This window comes from Amblyomma maculatum, chromosome 10 (genome assembly GCF_055883805.1).
Source record: "Amblyomma maculatum isolate TAMU_Amacu chromosome 10, ASM5588380v1, whole genome shotgun sequence".
Classification (NCBI taxonomy): Eukaryota; Metazoa; Arthropoda; class Arachnida; order Ixodida; family Ixodidae; genus Amblyomma; species Amblyomma maculatum.
In genome coordinates this window covers 128,273,921-128,299,477 of record NC_139353.1, presented here as the reverse complement: position 1 = coordinate 128,299,477, position 25,557 = coordinate 128,273,921, and the positions used below count along the sequence as shown (strand labels likewise).

Genomic DNA, 25,557 nt, shown 5'->3' with positions numbered 1-25,557 from the left:
TTCCTCGCACTCAACAAAGCGTCTGAGGAAAAGGGAGCGCGGCCAGTCCCAGGTGCCTACAAATCGTTCAGTTTCGAATGACATCTCGAGTGGTTAGCCAGATGCCGTAGGTGCTGTTGAGGTTACTGACGATGATGTTGGGGCTGCTGCAGCCGTGCAGCAGCCTGCTTTGCATGACTCTCTTAGTTTGCCTTTGGGGTTGCACGCTCTTGTAGAGGCTCATGTCCCTTTAGCTGATTCCGTCGGGGCGCCGAGCGCTACTGGGGTTGATATGGTTCACATGGCTGCACAGCAGCTACATGATTATTTTGGTGTTTCGTCGGTGGCTGCGGGGGGCTTGGTCAATTTGGTGGTTTGTACTGACGATTCACCTTCAGCGGCCGGCTTGTCACTCTCTGAGCCAGGTGGGCAGAGCGATTACAATGCCATTGATCTCCGTACACGGCCTGCTCGACCTCTCCGCATCAGTGGCCGCTGGAAAGCGGAGGAACTAGCACTATCAATGGTCGAGGTCAGCTTGTATCGCGTAATGCCTCTGCTGCCGGCTCTTGCAGCTAAGTACCGGCAGAGAACCGAGGCGGCTATCGAGCATGTTCGAAGAACGTTGAAATGCCATCACATCTTAAAAAGACTAAGAGCGGAGGCCCCGGAAGCTGCACAATCCTCCATCCAGCCACCATCCGCAAGCCATCAGCCTTCCTATGCACACTGCAGGTGAGCCGACTGTGACCTTGCGGCATTGGCGTCGGCCGAGGCTAATTGGGTGCAAGCAGAAAAATAAGGAAGATCTTCATGAAAACGTTCCTTCACAATCTGTTCAGGCAATCGCGCAGATTAGGCGTGACGACAGATATCGCGACGTCCTCCAGTTGGCTAAGCCCGACTGATTTCAGCGTCACTGTCGCCCTTGGTACAAGCAAGTATTTCTCCTCAACCCCTACAACTTGATCTCCGAGAAGTGGAAGGGGAGCTCCTAGATGTCAGTTACATAAACCCCGGTATGGCCTCTGCTATCTGCACTGGGCCGCTATCAATGCAAGATACTAACGCTTTACTTGACTTTTATGGTGTGCGGAGAAGGCCGCCAAGGACAAAAGAGCCCCGAGATGTTCCCCAGCTGGAGTCCTATACCCGCAAGCAGCGCAGGAAGCAAAGATATTTGGAGCATCAACGACTCTACAAGTTGGGACCTGCTGTTTTGGGAGATACGCTTTTGTTGGAAGGGGATCGCCGGGCTACCCTCTTCCAGACTACATGACCTCTATGATGACATTTCTGGAGGGGAGTGTTCCCCAGTGGAGAGCCCGGTACACTCCGACTTCCAGTTGGAGGTCTCTGAAGATCTCATCATGGTGGAAGACGTCTCGGCAGCTTTGAAGAAGCTGCAGGCAAAGTCAGCGGCAGGCATTGCGAGCATTTCCTTGGGGACTGCGGGCTAGCAGACGATCGACATCGGTGACACTGCTGCGATGGCTGTTTGCTCGGTGCACGCGCCTTCTTTGAAGCTTGGTAAGTAAACTTCGGCAAAGTCGTTGTATTCGCTTCGCAAGTGCTGAAATACCTTTTGAGGACGCAAAAAAAGCACTATGTCAACAGCATTTAGCGAGAACAGCGTGTTATGTATGCACGCCGCTGCGGTGGAGCACGTTTGAGCGTGCGAGGACCTGGGGCGCTGTACAGCTCCACTATGAAATACAGACATGTCGATCATTTTACGCAAATGATTGAGTACTGATATCTCGTTGCAGCGAATTTGCTTGGTGTATGTGTACATACGTGAACGTGTATTTAGCCGTCCGTCGCCCTGCTGCGCGGGAAGCAAGCAACGTGCACTTTTACACCTGCGCGCTATGCATGCTGATAACAATACATTTATTAATAACTAAAACGACGTACTGCAGCTAATTTGTCGCAATGGTTGGCAGAGCCACGAGTTGACCACAATTCGAACGCACGCACAATTTAGCACTTTCATGTCGGCGAGTTAATGGGTGGTTTTTGGGTGGCGTCATTTTTTTTTACAAAATTTGCTTGGTACAGGAGCGTCTAATATCAAATTGTAGAGGAGGAATTCCTCTTCACAATAGTATTAGTGACAATGAACATATCTATTGAGTAAGTGATGAAAAGAAATATAGAAAAAAAATTGTAGTTAAAGAAGCAACGCACAAAAGTATCAAAGTTTTCTGACACAAATAAAACAAAGATTTTCAAACTCTACGTTTTTTGCAACCGGGACCAAAGCAACATTGCAGCAAATTCTAGCTTTCTGTGTACAATATCTGCCCCCCCCCCCCCCCATAGTTACGAAAGAAAACACTTCTAGCGCAAAACACGACTATTTGCGCTACCGGCGGGAAGTAATACCGCCTGAAAAACGTTGAAACCCTGAAGATAACAGTTGCCATCTTCAGAACAATGAGTGATCAGCATGCAGTAAAAGCGGAATTTTCGAGGGAGAAAACCTAAACATATCGGGGCATGGCTGTTGACGTTCCGGTTCGGTTTGACGTAGTTTCGCTGTCGGTGCTAAAGTCTGAAGAGCTGAATTCGTCTTCCGAGTCATCACTCCTTCTGTTCGCATCCAAAAATGAGCTCTCCGGTTCGTCAGCTTCAGTGGAAACGCGCCGTTTCCGTGCAGCTGGAGCGCTCGACGTCGACGCCGAGATGTGAACAAGGTACGCCGATCACTCCCGGAGACCAACTGGACGGGCGCGGAACGGCGAAAAAAATTAAACCAAAAGCAAAACTGACAAGGTTAAACAAAATAATGGTTAGGGAAAGGAGGGATACGCCTCATCTGTTCGTTCAAAATCTACCATGGTTTTTGAAGCTAATTCTCGACAATGAAGCGGTTGAGCTTACGCGAAGTGTTTTTCTTGATAACCGACCATTGGTCAGGACAAGCCTCCTTTTAAGCTTTTGTTTCTTACACAGGTACCCGAGTTTTGCCGCACCCTGCCACGATCTGTGACAAGAAATGGTTGGACGATATGAAGTTGTGGCCACCAGTGGCAGAGCACCACATAACATACTATTTGCTAAAAACAAAGGCATGCGACCTGGAAGATGTCCAGGCATTGAAAAGCTTCGACTCTTACAACTATGTGATCAGCGGCAAAGTGGGGCAGCTCCTGATACATAAAGTGGATGGAGATGTATGGTGCGTTAAAGGAGCTGCGGCACCCTCACAAGCCGATGATACCCAGCCATATGAAGTTTGGGTGTGCCTGACAATGACATGTAGCATAATTTCCGCTTCCTGCACATGCAAGGTTGGACTGACAAAAGTCTGCAGCCACGTAGGTAAGCACACAGGCTGTAACAGGTGAACTTTTGGCATAGCAGATCATCCAGACCTGTTGAGAGTAGACCGCAGTGATTTGTACAGCAAAACCTTTGTGTGGGAAATGCGTTATGACAATCAAAGGAGAATCTGCTCGGCTCATTAAGACTGCAACAGCAATACAAAATTGATGCTTGTATATTGTGCATGCTTGCAACACCATACTTTCATTGATTGCAAAGAACTCCCGTCAGGGCTGTTCTACTGAGACTTGCTTGTTTGATGCATAAAATTTTTTTCTGCATAGTTAAGAGCATGCACCCTACTGCTCATTCCACCTCTGTGAATTAAACCCTTTGCGGCTGCATCCCGACTAGGCTTTCTATGACATTATGGCGTTCTTCAGCTGAGGTTAACTGAAAACAGACAAAAAGTTGTCTAGAAAATGTGTGCATATAGGAAAATGTCAAACACGCTTTGTACTAAAGAAAATAGTTACTAAAATATATCTGCATTTAGTATTGTTTTCTTGTGTAAGTCTGAATGCAAGTTTTTCGACTGCAAGAATCATTTTCCATTGCATGTAGACTGAGTACGGACAGCATGTACATCTATACGTATGTCCTGAATGTGCCAAACGATAACCAGGCTTTTTGGTATGCTTCTCGGTCATTTATTGGAGACTTGAATACAACGAAAATGGTAAAATAGGTAACAAAAAACTGAAGGGTTCTCTTTATTATGGAACGATTCAATGCTACGGTTGTGCAATCATGCACAACCAGGCTGAAAAGCAAGCTGCACAGCCCGTTTACTCCTGGAAGACTGTAGTTTGGTGTTCAATGGTTTCCTTGATATTTCTTTCGATAAGCTAGACTTATGAAACAAACTTTTCGTACTGCTGTGTCCACAGTAGCATTTTCTTGCAATGGCAGAGAGGGAAAATGAGCTGTTTGGTGTGAATGGCTTTCTTTCTGTATTCCTGTAATGTTTTGTGTGCCTATATATGCTTGTGCCATGACGCCAATTGCTTAGACACTGCTCCTTATAGAAATAGCCTCGGTTATCAATTACCGACGCTTAAACAAAAAATGCTTTATTCTGTTTTGGGATTCCAGGTGCACTGTTGTGGAAAATGGAATTCGCCAACAGAGAAGGATTTACTGGACAAGCACTGACCGAAGCGCAATTTGGAATCGTGGAACCAAAAGAAATGTCGTACCAGCCAAGGTGTCTGATATGAACTTCAAAATGAAGAAGTTTTCAGAAACCTCAGTGAAAACAGAGATTGTTGTTTTGCCTTGCTACAATACTCACGAAGACTATGTGCAAGCAATGAGAAGTTCCGACATAGCGCCTCTTCTCGACATAAAGGGGACCTTGTTGCAACTGACTGTCGATCCAGCAGTGCCAGGAAACATGCCTGTAGTCGATACTGCAGTGCCTGTAGTCGATACTGCAGTGCCTGCAGTTGACACAGCTGCACCTGCACACACATCTCATGAGGGTGATGATCTTTCCTGCAGCGTTTGCGAAGACTTCTACAACAAGTGGGTCCGCCTGAAAGAGCCAGCAAGGCTGCAGCTTACAGAACTGACGACGCATCAGACCGGCCTTTTATGGCAGGACAGTCGCAAGCTTAGGTTGACTGCATCAAATATCTCCAAAGTTCCACGAAATAAGGAGGCATTGCCAGATAAATTTATAACATGTCTTTTTTCCCACTTTAGGGGAAACAAAGCAACAAGTCATGGGCAACGGTACGAGCCGGTTGCTCGACAAACATTCGAGAAGCTGTGCAAAGTTCAGGTGAAAAAGTGCGGCACTGCTGTGAGTGAAACTCACCCTTTCTTGTCAGCAAGCCCAGATGGATTAGTTGGTGAAACCAGCATTTTGGAGATTAAGTGCCCTTACACAAACGATTGCTTGGAGCTTGTGGAAAGCAACAGGTATGATGTGATGAAAAATAAGGAAGGAAAGTGCTACCTTAGTAAAACTGGAAAAAATGGATGCTACTACCAGGCACAGTTCACTATATTTTGGTCTGCAGAGATCTCATTGTTATTTTTTGTATGGTCAGTGCTCAACACTGTTTTGGTAGAGGTGCTGTTGGATGTGGATTTTTAGTCAGCCACCTCACACGGCTGTCCGAATTTTATTTTGGGCATTACCTTCCCAGGCTTGTCAATGAAGTTCACAGAAGAAGCCTAGTGCTTTGCAAGGATTACGTTGAACTCTGCACTAAATCATAGCAAGCAGAGCTGTCGACTGCTACGATAATATACCGAGTCCTGTAATAAACCATTACAAAAACACAGCAATAAAATATTTTATCGAAATCCCTTAAACAACTGGATCAGTTTTCCGAGCAGATCTGAAAATAAAAAGGATATTGTTGCAACCATAAAATAAGTGAGTATAGATGAGAGGGTGGGAAAACAAAAAAGCATTGCAACTGTCCTGAAATGCACACCTCAACAACATTTGCAGGGTGCAATAATTAAGTAGAGCTCTTGGTTCACTTCAACAACTTGCAACAGTTTATTAAGCACTTTGCATGCATACGTTCATGCTTTATCAATATAAACACTTTGATGCAAAGGAAGACTTTCCACAAAAAAAAAATCTTCTATAATAGTCATAAATGTGAAAAATACCGGGCATTCCGTTTCACCAGAGCTCCAAGTGCACTTTCGCAGTCATCATTACCTAAAAATTCAGTCAGGTAGAGCCACCCAGCAGTCTCTGATGTGCACTAAGGTATCTCATGATATACTGATGAACATCATACACATTCTCTTCACTACTCAGGAATAAGTAGCATATGTCTGTACACATTTGGCAGACAGCTGCTTGATGACCTTTGTGTCAGAGCTATTCATGCATTATGCAAGTAAAGAATGCATTTTGATCTTGCACCTTACTGCAGTGCATGATCTCTGGGAAAACCAGCAGTCATCAAACTCGCCAAGAAACTCACCCCCCTTGCAATGCATTTCAGCCTGGTGCCAAGGTCTGTGCGATGGAAAGTGCTTGCACTGATGGTGCGAAACTGAGTGAACAGCTAGGGTAAGAAAATCTAACGCTGTATAAATTATGTTTCAACAGACTAGGCACTGTTCTCGGTCTGCAAGTGTGACAGGAGCAGTGAAGTCCAAAGGAAAAGAGGGTGGGGGGGGGGGGGCACTTTACTTAGGAGAGCTTACAGTTTGCCAACCCTTGCTTTAGAGTAAAAAAAGGAAGCCTAATAAGGTACTGTTGCACTGCGTTTCAAAAGTGTCCTACACTGAAAATGCGAAACAAGAAGATACCTGATTGTGCTAGTCAAATTCATGCAGAAATCACTGTCCATGTTAAAGCAATAGTGCATGGACACCAATGGGCTCTGCATATTCACCCTGTTTACTGAGTTAACAGTTCACCATGTTCACTGAATTTCCATACTAAACAAAGGTACATAGCACAGTTATAAAGCTTTTTCCAAAGACACATTGTTCGTAATTAATATTGATATTAATGCAGCTCAACTTAACTCAATACTAAACAAAGGTACATAGCACAATTATAAAGCTTTTTCCAAAGACACATTGTTCATAATTAATATTGTTGATATTAATGCAGCTCAACTTAACTCATTTTTCACAAGAACAGATATACTTGGGTGTCTCTCATAGCCTGAGTAGCTTTGAGACGTTAAACTCAATAAACCAAACCAGAAACAGTTTGTATACTTTGCTGCCTTCAATGAAAAGGTGCAGAAACACTGCCTTAATAAAGAAAAGGTGTAGGTGTAGGCATGGGAAAGGTGTAGCACTGCATTTATAATCATGGTTGTACCCGGATATTTCAGTGCACGTTAAAGAACCCCGGTTGGTTGAAGTTTCCCCGAGTCCTCCACTAAGGCGTCTCTCATAGCTTGCGTTGCATTGGGACATTAAACCTCACAAACCAAATAAACAAACAATATTGTTACGGAGCACAGTATATCGAGACGACGACGACGTGCTGATGTGAAGTAGTAAAGAGGACGACGCTCAAGCCTAGCTAACTTCGTTCTGTGGTGTGCGGTGTGTGGTGTGCGTCTAAGAGTGAACTAGCGTTTACCGCTGTGTTCTTTCCTTAACATTTGGTGGAGGATTGCTGGAAGTACGTAAGTCGCCAAACCTGGATCTCCGTAGTGGCCGCCAGATTGGTACAATCACTATGCAATCCGACGCGACACCTTCTTCAGCGGCACCATCAGCTCCCACCGTCGTCATGACGCAGCCTCGCGATCCAGGCACATTTTGCGGCACCGACCACATCGACGTAGAATATTGGCTCGCCATGTACGAGCGGGTCAGCAAGCCCAACCGTTGGGACGCGACCCTCATGCTCGCCAACGTAATCTTCTATCTGGCAGGTACGGCGCGCGTCTGGTTCGAGACGCATGAAGACGATATCACATCGTGGGAGATGTGCAAGGAGAAGCTTCGAGACCTATTTGGCAAGCCGATCGGAGGCAAGCTTGGCGCACAAAAAGACCTCGCATCCCGTGCCCAGTCTTCGACGGAATCGTACTTGTCTTATATCCAAGACATTCTAGCACTATGCCGAAAGGTGGACAGCGCCATGTCCGAAATAGACAAGGTGGGCCACATATTAAAGGGAATTGCAGACGATGTTTATAATCTGCTGCTTTGCAAAGATTGTCCAACGGTCGACTCAGTTATCCAAGTTTGCCGCCAGTTTGAACAAGCAAAACACCGCCGTATTACTCAACGCTTCGAACGCTTGCCAAACACAGCTGCTACGTCCTCGTGCGAAGATAGTCCAACCTTACAGCAGCCATCTCATCCCTCCAACTTGACCAGGATTGTTCGTCGAGAGATAGAGGCTATGACACCCGTTGCGTTCGCTCCTCAACCAGCGGATGCTACTATAGCCTTAATCCAATCTGTCGTTCGCCAGGAGTTCGCAAATGTGGGCCTCAACGCGAACGTGGGCTTCAACTCCGGCCAACCTTCCGCACAGCCCTCGCTCCAACCTAATGTTCCTGTCGTAGCTGCTGCGACTCCTACCACTCCCTTTCAGACGCGGTACCGCTACCGCTACCGCAACCCGGACGAATGGCGAACCTCGGATGACCGACCAATCTGCTTCAACTGCTCACGTGTCGGCCACATTTCCCGCCATTGCCGCAGCCGTTGGGTTCCGCCACCTCGACCTCGCTACTACTCTGATCGCAGCGCCGAATATGTTCCACACCCAACCTATGTCCGTGATACGCGCACTCGTGACTTTAACTCGCCAGCCCCGCGCATGCCCAGCCGCTCGCCGTCTCCTCAGACCCGGAGGTCCCGCTTGCCCAATTCTCGTCGTTCCACATCTCCCCACTTCTCCGGCTCCCATCCGGAAAACTAACCAATGCAGCTCCCGGAGGTGACGCTGCATTGACGACCCGGCCCGAAAATCCTCTGCTGACCCTCGCTCATCGCCGCAACCTTCTAGACATCTATGTGGATGGTGCCCCTGTTACTGCCCTTATTGACACTGGTGCCCAAATTTCAGTCCTCAGCTCATCCTTTCGCCGCCGTCTCAAAAAGGTTGTCACACCCGCCGCTTCATCCGCCGTTCGTGTTGCCGATGGAAGCGTCGCTGCCGTTGTGGGCCTGTGCACTGCGCGCGTGAGTATTTCCGGTCGCACTACCCCTGTCCTATTCACTCTTATCGACCGCTGCCCTCACGACGTGATCCTCGGCATCGACTTTTTAACGGCCCATTCTGCCCTGATCGATTGTTCAACTGGTCTTCTTCGCTTAGACCTGCCGTACTGCACCGAAAACACCGATGTGAAGCCCCGCCTCCGATCCGCCGAATTTGTTCGCCTACCACCCGAAGCTGCTATTTATGTCCCGCTGGCCCCGATCCCCGCAGTTCCTGACGGCACATACGTCACTTGCCCAATTACCGATGTTGTTCTCCGTCACAACGTCATACTCCCCCATACCGTCGTGACTGTCACTGCTAACCGCACCTATCTTCCCGTACTGAACTTCAGCCGTTCGACTCAAGTTTTACCCCATGGTATCGCACTCGCTGATCTGTTTCCTTTGGCGGACTGCGAAGTTGCGGCTCTAACCGCTCAGTATCTGTCGGAGCATTTATCGCCTTCTTCTCATTCGAACCTCTTTTCAGGCATGATAGCCGCGGATCTGCCAGATGACCAAGCCAAAGCTCTCTCCGACCTTTTGCTGTCGTACAGCGATATATTTGATTTCGGTGACCGACCATTGGGCCAAACATCCGCTGTGACCCATCGAATCAATACGGGTGACGCCAACCCCATCCACAGACGGCCTTATCGTGTTTCCCTTACTGAGCGGCATGTTATACAGAAAGAAGTGGACAAGATGCTGGCGCAAAATATTATTGAGCCTTCCTACAGTCCCTGGGCGTCTCCTGTCGTATTGGTTAAAAAGAAAGACCAAAGTTGGAGATTTTGTGTCGACTATCGCCACCTTAATCAAATAACAAAGAAGGATGTTTACCCTCTTCCGCGAATAGATGACGCGCTTGACTGCTTGCATGGTGCCAGCTATTTTTCTTCTATCGACATGCGTTCAGGCTACTGGCAAATTGCTGTCGACGAACGCGATCGCGAGAAAACCGCATTTGTCACCCCCGACGGACTCTATCAATTCAAGGTGATGCCATTTGGACTCTGTAACGCTCTTGCGACATTCGAGCGCATGATGGACTCACTCCTCCGTGGCTTTAAATGGACAACATGTGTATGCTACCTGGATGACGTCGTCGTTTTCTCTTCCACGTTCGCAACCCACCTTGATCGCCTTTCTACGGTCCTGGACGTTTTCCGCCGCGCCGGTCTTCAATTGAACGCCAAAAAATGCAGCTTCGGCCGGCGCCAAATCAAAGTCTTGGGTCATTTGGTTGACGCAAATGGTGTACAGCCCGACCCTGACAAAGTTCGAGCCGTGCGCGACTTCCCTACCCCACGAATCTCAAGTGACGTGCGAAGCTTCCTTGGCCTTTGTTCTTACTTCCGCCGCTTCATTCGGAACTTCGCAGACATCGCTCGCCCACTTACCTCTCTTCTGCAAAAAAACGTACCTTTCACATGGGGTTCTGACCAAGCCTATGCCTTCACGACACTTATTTCCGCCCTCACCACCCCACCTGTTCTGGCGCACTTCGATCCTTCTGCACCTACCGAACTGCGCACCGACGCTAGCGGACATGGTATTGGTGCTATCCTTGCCCAGTCCCAGCATGGTTCCTCCCGCGTCATTGCTTATGCTAGCCGCCTGCTTTCGTCCTCTGAGCGCAATTATTCAATCACAGAGCGGGAATGCCTTGCACTTGTTTGGGCGCTGACCAAATTCCGCCCTTATTTGTTTGGGCGGTCCTTCTGTGTAGTGACTGATCATCATGCTTTGTGTTGGCTGTCCTCACTTAAGGACCCCGCTGGCCGCTTAGGTCGCTGGGCCTTACGAATACAAGAGTATGAATTTACTGTGGTGTACAAGTCCTGCCACTTACACCAAGACGCTGACTGCTTGTCCCGCCATCCCGTAGATCCCCCCGATTTGTCCGACCATACTGCTGACGACTATGTTTTGTCCATCTCGGACTTTACCAATATCGGCTCCGAACAGCGTCGTGATCCTGCCCTGCAACCAATTATTGACCAGCTGCGCAACATCCCCGACTCTTCCGCCAGCATGTTTGTACTCCATAACGAGATATTATACAGACGCAATATGCGTCCAGATGGCGCGGACCTCTTACTGGTCGTTCCAGCTCATCTGCGCTCTAGTGTCCTCGCCCAACTTCACGACGTTCCTACAGCAGGACACTTGGGAGTCACACGCACTTATGACAGTGTGCGACGCAGATTTTTCTGGCCTGGTCTCTACCGCTCTGTCCGTCGCTACGTCGCCGCTTGTGAGCTGTGTCAGCGCCGTAAAATACCCTCACTTCAACTTAGTGGGCCCTTGCAACCAATTCCAGTGCCGACAGAGCCGTTTTCTCGTGTGGGCCTCGATCTTATTGGGCCTTTTCCGACATCGACTTTTGGAAACAAGTGGATTGCTGTGGCGACTGATTATACCGCCCGATATGCTGTAACCAGGGCTATCCCTACCCGCTGCGCCTCCGACGTTGCCGACTTTCTTCTCCATGATGTCATCTTGATTCATGGCGCTCCACGCCAACTGCTCACAGATCGTGGCCGCTGTTTCCTCTCTCAAGTGGTTCATGACCTTCTCCGCTCATGCGCTACTCGTCACCAGTTCACCACGGCCTACCATCCGCAAACGAATGGTCTTACTGAGCGCCTCAATCGCACTCTGACCAACATGCTGTCTATGTATGTGTCCGATCACCATCGTGACTGGGATGTCTCCTTACCTTTCGTCACGTTCGCGTATAACTCCTCACGCCATGACACCGCCGGATATTCTCCCTTTTACCTACTCTTCGGCCGTGACCCTTTACTCCCATTCGACACCTTGCTGCCTCTTGACGACTCTTCCTGCAGCTACGCTTCGGATGCCACAGCCCGCGCTGATGCTGCCCGCCACATAGCTCGAGAGCGTCTTGGGGCGTCTCAGCGCTCTCAAAAACGTCGTTACGACCTTCATCACCGAGACGTTCACCACCCTCCTGGTTCCCTCGTACTTCTTTGGCACCCGGCTCGCCGTGTCGGTATGTGTAAAAAACTTTTGCCTCGTTACGTGGGCCCCTACTCCGTCTTGCGGCAAGTCACCGATGTGACCTATGAGATCGTCCCTTTACAGCCCAAGAATCCTTCCACAGCCCCTCATCCAGAACTCGTGCATGTCGCCCGTCTAAAACCATATCATTCGAGTTCTCCTGTGTAGGACGCACCGGGACGGTGCTTCTTCGGCGCGGGGAAAACTGTTACGGAGCACAGTATATCGAGACGACGACGACGTGCTGATGTGAAGTAGTGAAGAGGACGACGCTCAAGCCTAGCTAACTTCGTCCTGTGGTGTGCGGTGTGTGGTGTGCGTCTAAGAGTGAACTAGCGTTTACCGCTGTGTTCTTTCCGTAACAATATCATAACTCACTTGAAATATTCGGGCGCGACTTAAGTTATTTTTACTCCTTCCGAGCTATGAGTGGGCCTTTTAAGTTGCACAGACCTGCGCAAACACGAACAATGCTGTCCATAAGCTTCTTGTGGTGGATAGCAAGAGAGCACTTTAAGATTCGATAGCACTTGATGCGGTTGATGGCGCGCTCAACGTGGATTGTCAGCTGAGATATCCTCCTTGCTGCTGTAGCTTCAGCCTCTGGAAACTGTTCTCTTCCCCTTGAAAATAGATGTGCATTCAACTTCACACCTTTCTCTTTCATTGAAGGTGTTAGTGCGAACCCCCTGTCGGCCATTACTTCTTGGTTTTTGAAGAAGAGCTTGACAATGCCAAATTTCTCAACAATGCATTTGTCGGACGCCCGTCCCCCATAGAAACGCGACACAAAAGTGATAAAACCACTTGGCGCTACTGCCACAAGAAACTTCAAAGTGTTTCCACTTTTGTAATGACTATATGTCTCTCCTCGTGGATAAAGCTTTTTAGGCCGCTGCAGTGGTGCCTCTGGGCAGTCAAGGATGCATGTAGTATTGCAGTAGCTACTATCTTTAAATTGTCGTGGCAATGTAGCTAGAATTGTTTCTTGTGGTAGCCATGCCACGACTTTTGTTATTAGGCCATCCAGAATTGCGAGTGTTGTCCGAAACACCTGCCCAGCTTGGGACACTGAAACGTCGAACCTTACGGCTAGGTCAAAGTACAGCAGCCCTAACCTCAGGCGCATGAGCGTCAGCAGTACCTGGTCTCCGATGGTCATGTTGCGGCTAGCACGAGTTTTGAGGCAGACTGCAGCTACAAGTTTCCAGAAGGCAGTGCAGTTAAGGCCAGTATAAAAACTACAAACTGCTTCTGAAATACCTTCAGAAAACGGCCTCTTAATAGTCTGCACTTCTGACGACATAGTCTTAACAGACCGCGCAGCATACGAGTGGTCTTCTTGTATAGCAGTGCACAAATCCTCACACTGCACAGCAATGCTGCAGACCTCCGGTTCGGTCTGGCAGCTCTTTTCACGGCATTCTGATGCTTCCGTATGATGTGGAGCTGAGTGGCTGCTGAGATCAAGTGGCTCCTCTGTCATTTCCACATCAACTGGAAAACCCGACGGTCCTGCGGATGTTTCTCCAGTTGCAATGTCAGAACTTGCATCTCGTACAGGGAAGGTTTGAGGTATAACCTGAAACATAAAGAAAAATCTGGCATAAATAAGAGATAAATGTACATGCTGCAATAAACATCCAGATGAAGGTCTAAGGAAATCTTTGGATCACATTGCAATCAACATGCTGATACCTCACTAACAGGCTGGCCATGTAAATACGAACTGATATGTTCCCTGTGTTTCAGTGCATGCAACCAGTGGCACACTAAAGGTCATAAAAGAGCATGCTTTGGTAGTCAAACTCTACTCAAGCATTACCTGATGAAAATCGTGAAGTATTATAGTTGGCTACAACTCAAGTCTGCAGTAACTGTCACACGTAATTCTTTTGTGACAAATAGTAGACCCCTTTTAAAACATTCTTTTTTTACTTAAATAAAAGCTGACTAGCACACAAAGTTATAAGCTCAAGATGTATTATGCCTTTGACTTGTATGAAATAGCCAAACATTAGAACTATTTTTGTTTACTGCTCAGTGGAGTAATGTGCTGCATACAATAGCCTGTAAAAAAAAGTTACCAACTGCTATTTTTCGACTTGTATCCTGCTCTAGTGACTGTTGGTGTTGTGCTGGCATTATTCACTTAGCAGCCTACATTTTATTTACAGATTGAGAACGAAAATTCCAAACACTTAAGTGTGCTCCATAATATTTCAGCCAAACCTGTGAACGGGAAAGAGGCAAAAATTCCTGAGGTCCCAGCTTGGAATGGTTGTATGTTGTAGAAATACCCAAATGAACTCTTATGATAAAAGCAACCACTTCCACTGTACTTTTGCCGCTGCGATTGTGACAGGGGCCATGTCAGAATGGTGATGTTATAAAGTTAAGTTGAGCACATACCTGGTGGAAGACGACACATTTGGATGTGCAGCAAATAATGCAGTTAGAAACAATAGAGCAGTAATGAGCGCTGTGACACTATTACAAGCTGTCTCGTATGATATAATCAAACCTCAAATATGGATGTACTTCCACATGGGATGACTACAGCGGAAAGCTTGCACAACATTCTAAAGACATTGCATCTTACCTCAATAATGCCCTAAATCATGCGATTACACCAGCTCTTATTGCCAGTTTAGTCACATAAGGTACTTTATTGCTCAAAAAGAAACAGTAGATGCACTGATTGGGGCACTAGGCTAACAGAAATGAAAATCCTCTTTGTCCCATGCTGTGACGGCTATACCATAATACATGATGCTAGTGCATAAACAGTTTTTAAAAGCAGATACAATGCCAGAAGGGATGCTTCCCGAGTGTTGCCTTTTTTGAAGTGGCAGCACCATTCTGGACACAAAAGTTACTCTGGTCTGAGAAATGCAGGTTTTGTGTTACTCACAGGGTGCAATCTATATGAAGTAGTAGGGTGGTAACACGCACCTAAGGTGTAACGTGCTTTGAATGAAATGTGATACAGAACAAGACAGCATATTGGAACTGAGGTGCTCCTTGTTAGTTTTCTGCATTCCGCTCGTTTCATATCGAGTGTGCTAGTGTGACACACCTAGCATGTTTCATAAGCTTTGAATCTTTTTCAGTCTGTCATATTGTGTTTCCTTAGTCTTCATAAAGTGCAGCTATATTAATATTACAGTGTACCAGGAAAAATTATTTGCATAGCAATAGTCTTACCTGTGCCTGTGAGCCTTGTGAGGTGACACCTGGAGCAACATGCTCCAACGGCTGACCTTTCTTGATGATTGGCCTTCGTCCATGCGTCACCTGCGCTTGCCAATAACAGTAGTCTGCATTTATTTTCAGTAATGCATTTTGTCATCATGCACATGTATCTTTTCTTTCGAGTGAGTAAAACTTGCTTCAAAGTATTACTACATCCAAATATTTTGTGTTAGTAATAGTTAGTAGACAGGCAAATTTTACAGCATTGCATCTACTGAAGACAAAACTAAAAAAATGACTGCATCTGCCACAATGAATTTCATGGTAGACCTCACCTGCATAACAACAAGCCACATATACTCGTGTAGAATTCTAATCAGGTATATGGCCACATCTAGCTGACCATGCATTGTAATTACTTAATCCATTAGTTGTGATTAAAAATTGAATGTTAAGATACATTATCGTCATACATTGTTGGACAATCTATGCTGACTATAACTGCATTAGTTAATTGTAGGCCTATACTACTTATTGTTAACCAGTCAACAGTGACAAAAATTGAGCTTTATACCACCTAGTTGTGTTGTTGGATAGTTATGTCATATACGGTGGACTAATTATAGGCCTTGATTAATTAATTACTAGTTTGGTTTTTTTTGGCGGTTTAACAACCCAAAGCGACTCAGGCTATGAGAGATGCTGTAGTGGAGGGCTTCCGAAATTTCAGCCACCCTGGGTTCTTTAACGTGTACTGACATCATACAGCACACGAGCGCCTAGAATCCCAGCCGTCGAGGCTGGGATTCCATCCCGTATCCTTCAGCACAGTAGTCGAGCGCCTTTAACACTGTGCCCCCCCCCCCCAGCGGTGTTGGTTAATTACAGTAAATTACTTAACTGTGCTTAAAACAAACTTTATTCGACTGAATAGTTTACATCAAGTATAACTGCACTATGCTGATTGCAAACGTTACCAATATATACGCTGATTAAGTTCCAAATTTTAGAACACAAGCCATATCATGGAAAAGGTACCAATAAGTGGAATCCAAATGTTAAACTATGATGTCAAACAAGGCTAACGCTAATCTGATCTGCGTTCAACCGTGGTTAAACCAGCACCAATTTTTTGTATTTCACACTGTGTGCCATTAAAATTTTTTAATGTTTCCATCTCTGCAAATAAAGATGTTGGCATGTTCAAGGAGGCTTTATTTGAAACAATAACTGCTGAGTCTATGTCTGTTCTCCATTTCTGACCTGCCTCAGTCTATTTACAAATGCTCGCTCAAAAGTGTTGAAAACCTGTTATGAAAAGTCTAGAAGCCCAACCTTGCTGCAGTCATATACATTATACAATACCTGTACTGATCTACTGCACGCCCATGCCAAAAATTATGAGCACCATTGGCCAATAGCCAGGGCTACTTGTACTCAATCATCGTGCATTTCACTTGCACCCATTTTAAGCAGTAGCTTATACAGCTCATTTGGTCAATAAAGCCATTGGCATGGCTGGTACTGCATATTGGAAATAAGCGCAGGTCATGTAAAAAATTGTACCACGATAATTTGTGGTTAAAATGATTGATGCTTGATTAGTGTGTGATAGCTGATATCACGAGTGAATGAAGCCACTGTAATTAATTGATGAACTGAAGAAATGAAAACATTGGGAAAATGGGGTTCAACTGTGTTAAAATTTTCAGAATAGAAAACCCAGTGCTTGATAAATTAGTTTGTAATTGATCAATAATTGCAAAAGTTGAAAAAAATGACTTTCAAATGTGTTAGGCTACTCGGAATGGAACGCTAGTGCTTGTCGGTGCTAATCGGTGTATAAAAAAAACTAGTAAAAAAAAAAGCTGTTAAAATGTAGCAGGTCTGTAACTTGTTTTGGGCAAATGAAACGTTTGTACCGCGATGGTTGGTTTGGCGTATTGGGTTTTCCTAGCGGCTTTCCACGATGACGCTACTGCTGGTCACCTTGGTTTTGACAAAACATACGACCGCGTGAAATGACGATTCTTTTGGCCCGGCCTGTCTACCACCGTAGCTAAATACGCTGCTTCCTGCCACCTGTGCCAACGTCGCAAGCGGCCGACTTCTTCCCCCGCTGGCCTCCTACAGCCCCTTCCCTGTCCCGCCACACCATTCGACGTAGTCGGCATCGACTTATATGGTCCCCTACCTCTCTCCTATGGGGGTAACCATTAGATTATAACAGCTGTCGACCACCTTACACGCTATGCTGAGACGACCCCTCTACCGACTGGTTCCGCTAAAGAGGAAGCTAATTTCTTTTTGCGGTCAATTGTATTACGTCATGGCGCTCCTCGGGTGCTTCTAAGTGACCGCGGGACGGCCTTCTTATCGATAGTCGTATCCGAAGTTCGTGCGTCATCCACCCTCCTTAAGACAACCTCAAGCTACCATCCCCAGACTAACGGTCTGACTGAGCGATTTCATTGCACACTATCAGATATGATATCCATGTACATCACACCGGATCATCAAAATTGGGATACTGTTCTACCATTCGTCACGTTCGCCTATAATACTGCAGTACAGCGGACTACCGGTTACTCCCCATTTTTCCTCGTTTTCGGCCGTCCTCCCACTACAATCCTCGACACTTCCTTCTTCTCTACGCCCGACTACTCCTCATCATTACCAGCCCAGTTCTTATCCCGTGTGGCCAGATGCCGTCATCTTGCCCGCCTAAATACAGAAGCGTGCCAGCAAGACCGCAAGAGTTGCTACGATTCGAAGCATCGCGTGGTCTCTTTTCGTCCTGGTGACGAAGTACTGCTCCATAAACCACTGCGCACCCCTGGCCTTAGTCATAAATTTCAGCGCCGTTATCTTGGTCCCTATAAGATCATCAACCAAACTTCCCCAGTAAACTACCAAACCACACCTGTTGATCCTCCAGCCGACCGACGCCACCGTGGAACTGAAATTGTTCACGTATCTCGCTTGAAGCCGTTTGTGCCCCGCGGTACATCGGTTGGTTAGGAGCGGCCAGGCTGGCCGCTTCCGACCCCCCGGCCAGATTGTGTGAGCCCTCCTCGGATCTTCTTTCATTTGTACATACCATGATCTTCTCCTTCCTCTTGTACATACCATCATGATCGTCCCGCGGCGCCGGCTCCGGGGCGCTCTTGGGTTTTCGCCAGCAGATTAAACGCTGACATGGCATACCTTGCCTTGCCTTCACGACCTTGACGTCTGGACCTGGCTCGGAAGCGACGAGCGGACCAGCATATCAGGCAACTATTTTTTCTGGCGCTTCACTCTTCTCGCAAATAAAAGTACGTATATAACCGCTCACTCGCTATTTATCCTGTAACTGTCGGTTGTCTGAAGCTATCACCATGCACCGACAAAATAAAAACGACGAATTTTATTAGTGAAAGTTCTCATGAAATTAAACCTGAGGAGGCGACCATCTCATCTGAACAGGTAACTCATGACAGGCACTGCGATGTAATTCATTTCCGTGATGCGCGTGGTGTCCAGCATGCCGCCTGTGGCATGGCCAGTGCCTGGAGCGCTGACAGCGAGCAAAACGCTTCGGTAGACAAAGTGCCCAAAGTGGTAATGACCGCGATATATCTAAAACAGAGCGCGCTCCTATTATTTCCGACAGTGATTGGTCTGAGCGCTCTAATGAGCTAATTGATATCCTCGGAAGCGACGCGAACATCTCGAATGATGCCGAGCTTCAGTATGAGAGCGCACGTGTTAATGAGAGCTCCGCTGGAGAGCATGCAGACTCTCATGATGATGGCGATTCAGAACCGCGCTTTCTTTGTTGTTGAAAAAAATGAAGTAGCATTCCTGCTTTTCTGGTTTACCAAGTGATGTACGGACATTACTGTCTACACCAAGATACTTTGTTGGGCGAGTTGGTACTTATTCATTATTAATATAAACAGCGCGAACACGAAGACAAAGGACAAGATAAAAGAGAGCCACAGTACAAGCGCTGACTCACAACTATGCCTCCCTTTACTCCAGGGCCCAGAAAAAACAAACACGAAGAAAAAGAAACAGTCACGTGAAACAAGCCCTGGGTTCACCTGCTGCACAAAAAATCACTTAAATAAGACACCTCTTTGCATGAAAGAGCAAGAGAAGTCTTGCTGACACACTTATTGTCCGTTGAAATAAAATATGATTCCACTATCTCCCTCGTCATCTTCTCGTTGTGGCAATACAAAATCCTAACCTTGTCAAACGTTTTTTTCTGGGCCTTGGAGTAAAGGGCTTAGGCATGGTTGTGAGTCAGCGCTTGTACTGTTGCTTTCTTTTATCTTGTCCTTTGTCTTCGTGTTCGCGCTGTTTATATTAATACTGAATTACTGTCTATACCTCGCGGAGTGAGTCTCAGAAGTGTGCGACCAGGATCATACTGTCATTTTTTCGAATTTCATCGATTAACTAAAAACTCTTGTCAGATGAACTGCCCATTCCTGAGAAGCTATTCAGTGTCCATATGAAAGGGTATATTCTCGATGCTCCATCAAGAGCTTCCTTGTTGGACGTCAAATCTCACACGGGCTATTTTGGATGTTGCAAATGCATACAAGAGGGCATGTTTGCGAATGGCTCAGTAGTATTCCAAGAAACAAACGAACTTCTGCGAAAGTATGAAAGTTTTTTTGCAAAAGACTCAGGAAGAGCACCACGTCAGTGACAGTCCTTTTAGGTCATTCACCCGTAGGAGTCGTGTCCCAGTTTCCATTAGCTTGCACGCATTTATTCTGTATCAGGGTAATCAAAACGTTATTGGATCTCTTGATGAAGGGCAGCAAATCCTACCGCCTGCCATCTGCAGGTGTAAATGAGATTTCTCAACGTTTAGTTGACATTAAGTAATTCTGCTGCACAGAGTTTGCACATTTGCCGCGGCCATTGAAAGCCCTAACTCCCAGTCAAAAAACATCAATGGGCACAATCGGGACGACCAGTCATATTAAATTGGTTCTGCCAATTCCAAATAGTTTGTAAAATGGATCCTGTCCAATCCATCTGGTTTCTTCACTCCCAATTGGGAACCCCAATGGATTTCTTCAATCGCACTTGGGATCCCCAGTTGGTTTCTTCACTCCCAATTGGGACGCCTGTAATTCACTCCCAATTGGGAGTCACGAAAGTAACTGGCCTTCACAATTAGGAGTGGCTTCCCATTGGTTCTAATTGGTCCAAAGGAAACATTCCCAAATGGGAAAGTCAAATCAATGATATTCTATGCTCATATATACATATCTCTATATAGAGGTATGTGCGGCATAATTAAATAAGTTAACTCTGCGTAACAGAGATGTGTCACTGCTGTACTTGATAACCATAGTGCCGTTTCGGACAAGTGAAAAGTTTACTGTTGGCTGATACTTGAGTCATGCGCTGTAAACACCCACGGGATGAACTTTATGTCAGCGCCTGCGGCGTCATCCTTTCTGGCAAAAGCAGCCTCGCCCGCCGCATCGTGAGTCGGCAGGCAACCAGGAAACCGTTTGATGTTTGACGTACACGTGGCAACTTGTGTGCACTGTTGACCTCATCCTAGTGTAGTGTTTTTGCACCCTCTGCTGCCTTGTGCACTGTGTAAACAAATAGCAAAAGCACTCATACACAGTAACACATCAGAATAGCGAGAGGTTGCACAGTCTTCATTTGCATTTTTTTTATCAGCACTGCTATTATTTCCTTACAGTCTATAAAAGTATGGGTTTGCTCCTGCAGCAAGTGTAAGTTCGTTTGTGTGTACATAGTTTAGTTTGTATACACGCTGGTACGAGTTAGTCTGCACCAACGTCCGGTTGGGCGTCTTCGTGTTTTTTTTTCTGATAGATGGGGGGGGGGGTAGGAATGCGTATTATAATTACTGTAAAAGTAACCTGAAGTTCTGAATGTGTTCCTAAATTTTCGTTGGTGTCTCTTCTGTCTGTATTATTCCTCAGTGCAGACTAGACAGTCTCTTTACCATGGAACAGTATGAACTTTACTGAAATCATCCACTAAACATCTGTGTCGCCACGGATTACTTTAATGCAGACGACAGTTGCAAGACACTGCTGCTGTCTGAGGAGGAACGCCTCGGGGCCAACTCGGAACTGATTCCTCCAGATGATGAGATAGGAGCGGAGGTAGAGGTGGGAGACGAGGCGGAAGCAGCAGCTCAAGCTGCACAGAGTGTGAGTTTCCTGCTGATATAGAGGCTCCAGGGTGCATGGTTTGCAATTCAGTAAAACACGTTGTTGGGCTAGTTGGTGCATTGCATGAAGTAAGACTAACCGGTGGCCGGGCTCCGCGGAGCGCCAGCGGATCCGGCGCGTTCGCGCATCGAAGCAAAGCCGCGCAGGCGCACAGGGGCCCGGGGGAGGAGCTTCATGTCGTCTGCTACAGCGCTGGCGCGCACCTCGCTTGCATTGCTGGAAAGCAGACGACAGGAAGCTCCTCCCCCGGGCCCCTGTGCGCCTGCGCGGCTTTGCTTCGATGCGCGAACGCGCCGGATCCGGTGGCGCTCCGCGGAGCCCGGCCACTTGAAGCCGTGTTCGCACTTAGAGTGGACCACCCTGTACATGGCTTATATGCTTTGCTTTCTCGTGATAACATCTACCCACGTACGATCTGTGATGTTTACACATTTGTATAACCGATAACTTCTAACCACGCTACACTGACTACGCACTACAACTCGAGTCATATGTTAAGCATTGTTTAGCAGCAATATCATTGAATTGCTATCTTTTTACCATTGACGAAAACTTCTATCCACATGGCGCCATATTGATATCTTTATGTTTGATATTTACATATTTTATACATTGTGCAGATTTCCAAGGTTTACGAAATCTATTGTGGACAATGAAAACTTAATAAAGACGGATAATTTCTTTGTTAAAGGACGCTACTTAGCACAGCATTGGAGGAGAGGTCCTCTCTGCTACGTGGAAACAGGGTATGTGGTTTTAGAAAGTGAGTATGGACATGTACAGTGCTGAACCGCACTCAGCTTTCCGTAACACAGAGGTACGTAATGAAGTGAGGTAAACATATAGAATGTTTAAATACCACATTTCAATATGTATGAGTTATAAAATTTCTACAACGCTGCCTCAAGCTGTCCTAAATATTATATTGGGTTTAGTCTTGTCATTTTTTTACGTGCCTGCAAGACAGAGTTCGTCCAGCTGTTGTTAGATCTTTGCAATTTGTTTCCGGTGCTGTTGTATGACAGATGTGGTCGGAAATGTTGCTATAAAATACATTTGTACTGCAGTACAATTAAGCACTATGAAATGCTTCATCGGTACTTTGATTAAAATGAGTGTTACAAAGATTCGCTGGCGTTTGAAACTGTTTTATCCATAAACTTGCTGATACTGTTTTATCCATAAACTTCGCATGGACACACACGCACACATCCATGTGCACACATCGTAGGACACACGGCTGGAGAGCCAGGTGGGTAATCGCGAGCACCGGTGTCGTTGAGTGCTCGAATACGTGTTTAAATTGCCGGACGACCAGTTTCGACGACTGTTCCGGTTAGAGAAAGATACTGCTGTGTGGCTGTGTGAAAAACTTGCTGATGAACTGGGAAGCTTGCAAATGAGAGACAGATGGTCCGATGCTCTACATTGGTATGACTCGCCGTTTAAGTTTTTAAACCAACAAAAACAGCGATATTTACCGCAATAGTGATACCCCTGTGACACTAGGAAAATTAATATAATCCACAATGGGTCATTAGCATGTTGCAATGTTAATTTGCTATTGTGCAAGAGCACTTAATGCCCTCAACTTAGAATCCGGTTTGACATTGAATAACTTTGGGAAATACATCCATTTTAAGCAGAGCCATATGTATGCTCTTGACACCAGATATAAAGCAGAGAAAAGCAAAGTGTAAAAAAGTGTGTATACACCAGTGTAATGATTCTTTACTTTTGCTAAAAAATGTTTGTGTTGTGAAACTTTGTAACACAGGGTGTTAGGAAAAGCCATTACTTTCTCTCAGCAGTAGCTCTGGTCTGCCCGCGAACGTCTCTGGTTTATGCTTTGTTTCTAGCTGGCCGGCTGTCCACATGTATTTATTTTTAGGTACTTAACGGTGTAGCTGAGCGCTTCACCTTTTCGAGGTCAGTTACATGACACATACGTGTGCACATCTGCACTGTATTAATTGTACTTGGATGTGATTTTATACTTGACTTTGATTTTTTATTGTTCAAATGTTCCAGCATAGGCAGATATATTTGCTGCCCCTAGTACTGCACAGAAAAGTTCTGGTCTCCTTTTAAATGGTGCATAGTGAAAAACACCCATTGTATGCACTTATATCCCTTAATCGGAACTTTTTCCGGACTGTCACTGCCATCATTTGTAATTTACATGCACTATTGTGTAGCATTGAAGGAACCTCAATGTCATTACATGCATGGGATTCCATTGCATTTCAAAGAGATATTCTTCCAATGCTACAACGGTACAACATAGCGACGCAGTAAAAAGAACGTAAGGCAATAGTTAGCAGCGTTGATGCTGATGAGTATAAAATCACTTCAGAGTAAAAAGTATTCAATGAGTAATAAATAGGCTGAAAGTTTGCATGATGACATAATATCAACAAAAAAACAATAACACGCTCTTGTTGAACAAATAACATGAACACAGTGGGTAACTCATTTTTCTTTCACTTGCAGGTGATGGTGCCTACCGTCTGCAGCCATGGCTTCTCACACCTATCCCAGGAAACCATGCACGGGGCAGCCCTGCTGCAAGGTTCAACAGTGCACATTCGTCGCTCAGGTCTGTTGTTAAGCGTACCATTGGCGTCCTGAAGGGTCGCTTTAGGTGCTTACAGAGGTACCGCTCGTTGCACTATGAACCTGTTATGGCTGCAAAGAGTTTCAGCATGTGCAGTGTTGCGCAACGTGTGCATTTACGTCCGGCAACCTTATCTGCTGAGCACAAACTCTCTCAGTGACGACCACGATGGCGACACAGACTTGTGCGACGATGAGGGGGAAACCCCTGCACTGTATCGGGAAGGCAGGAGGAGGCGGCACGAGCTGCTGCAGAGGTTCGTGCATGACCCTCGCCAGTAGGTGCCCTGTAGATCCAGCGGCCACCTCACCACCGCCAGCCACATCAACGCTACTAGCCATGACATCGCCACTGCCAGCCACGTCACCATGTTCACCAGCCACCTTAAATGTTTTCCAATTAAGGCAGCAACAAAGACGTTGCACTCAATAGTGATTATTGTAGCGGGAAGTGAAAACGCCATTTTAAGACTTTTTTTCACATATTTGGGTCATGAAGGGTGTTCATGGCATGGTGTTTTACTGGCTCTGTAGACCCACAGAATGCTTTTTTTGTTTTATTTTTCGAGAAAGGAAATCTCTGTTTACTTCTCGCACTTTTTATAAACTGCTTATTCTTGTGAGCACAGTGTCAAGGTTTGGAAGTAATCGACCATTTGCGGAAAAGCGAGCGCCACCTGTCGTCCAAAATGGGAAGCTTCGCCAGCACTTTTGGTTGGAAAGGGCTTCTCGAACTGGCATGCGCAAGGCAGCGTTCGGCGTTTCGCGTGCGCTTAAATCGTTATTTTAGTGTTGCTCTTTTGCTGAAAACGTGCATATGCTGAAGAAAGAGGATGACATAGAAGAAGAACGGTGCAGAGCGCCGGCGTTTTGGGTTTTAGCCAGAATAATGACCACGTATGAGGAATACGTGCAGTTTGCGTCCTCAACTGTTCGCCAGGCGCATCGTGGCCGATGCTTAAAGGAGGAAGGCCATGTCAGGAACTTGAATCTTCATACCACTAATCAGTTTTGATGAGAGTGAGCACCATCCATGAAGACCGCAGTGTTTATGCGACAATGCCATGGTTCGCTGTTGATTCGGGCCACATCGTTTGAACTCACTGCGATTGCGTTGCGGGATGAGATTATTTGCTTAGAAAGATGTGTATCTCTCTTGTGCAGAATGCTGATACACAAAATGAACGTGTATTGCATGGGCGCTAATGGGCGGACGAGTGTTACAGTGACTTGGGGTGCACTATTTTGTAACACGCGCAAATGGTTTTCTGGGTTTTCTGATGTAGGGCGAGAGTTCCTGCTGACTTAGTCCCTGCAGCTTCTGATGTAGGCCAGGCTTTACTGATTAGTAAACGACTCGTATTTTCTCAACCACGCTCGCGCTCATACGCGAGAGCTTCGCTTACTGACGGACCGCTTCCTGCGTAGGCTGCACTCTGCCGTGCTCCCGCTGTTCAGATATAGCGCACCTTGCTATTGTATTTTTGGATTTACGGTGGATGTTCATACAAGTATA

At 46.3% G+C, this 25,557-nt stretch overlaps 1 pseudogene; it reads left to right on the top strand.

Moving 5' to 3' along the window:
• The first annotated feature begins 1,106 nt into the window (after nt 1–1,106).
• Nucleotides 1,107–25,350, top strand: LOC146177445 (uncharacterized; annotated as a pseudogene).
• The last annotated feature ends 207 nt before the right edge of the window (nt 25,351–25,557 follow it).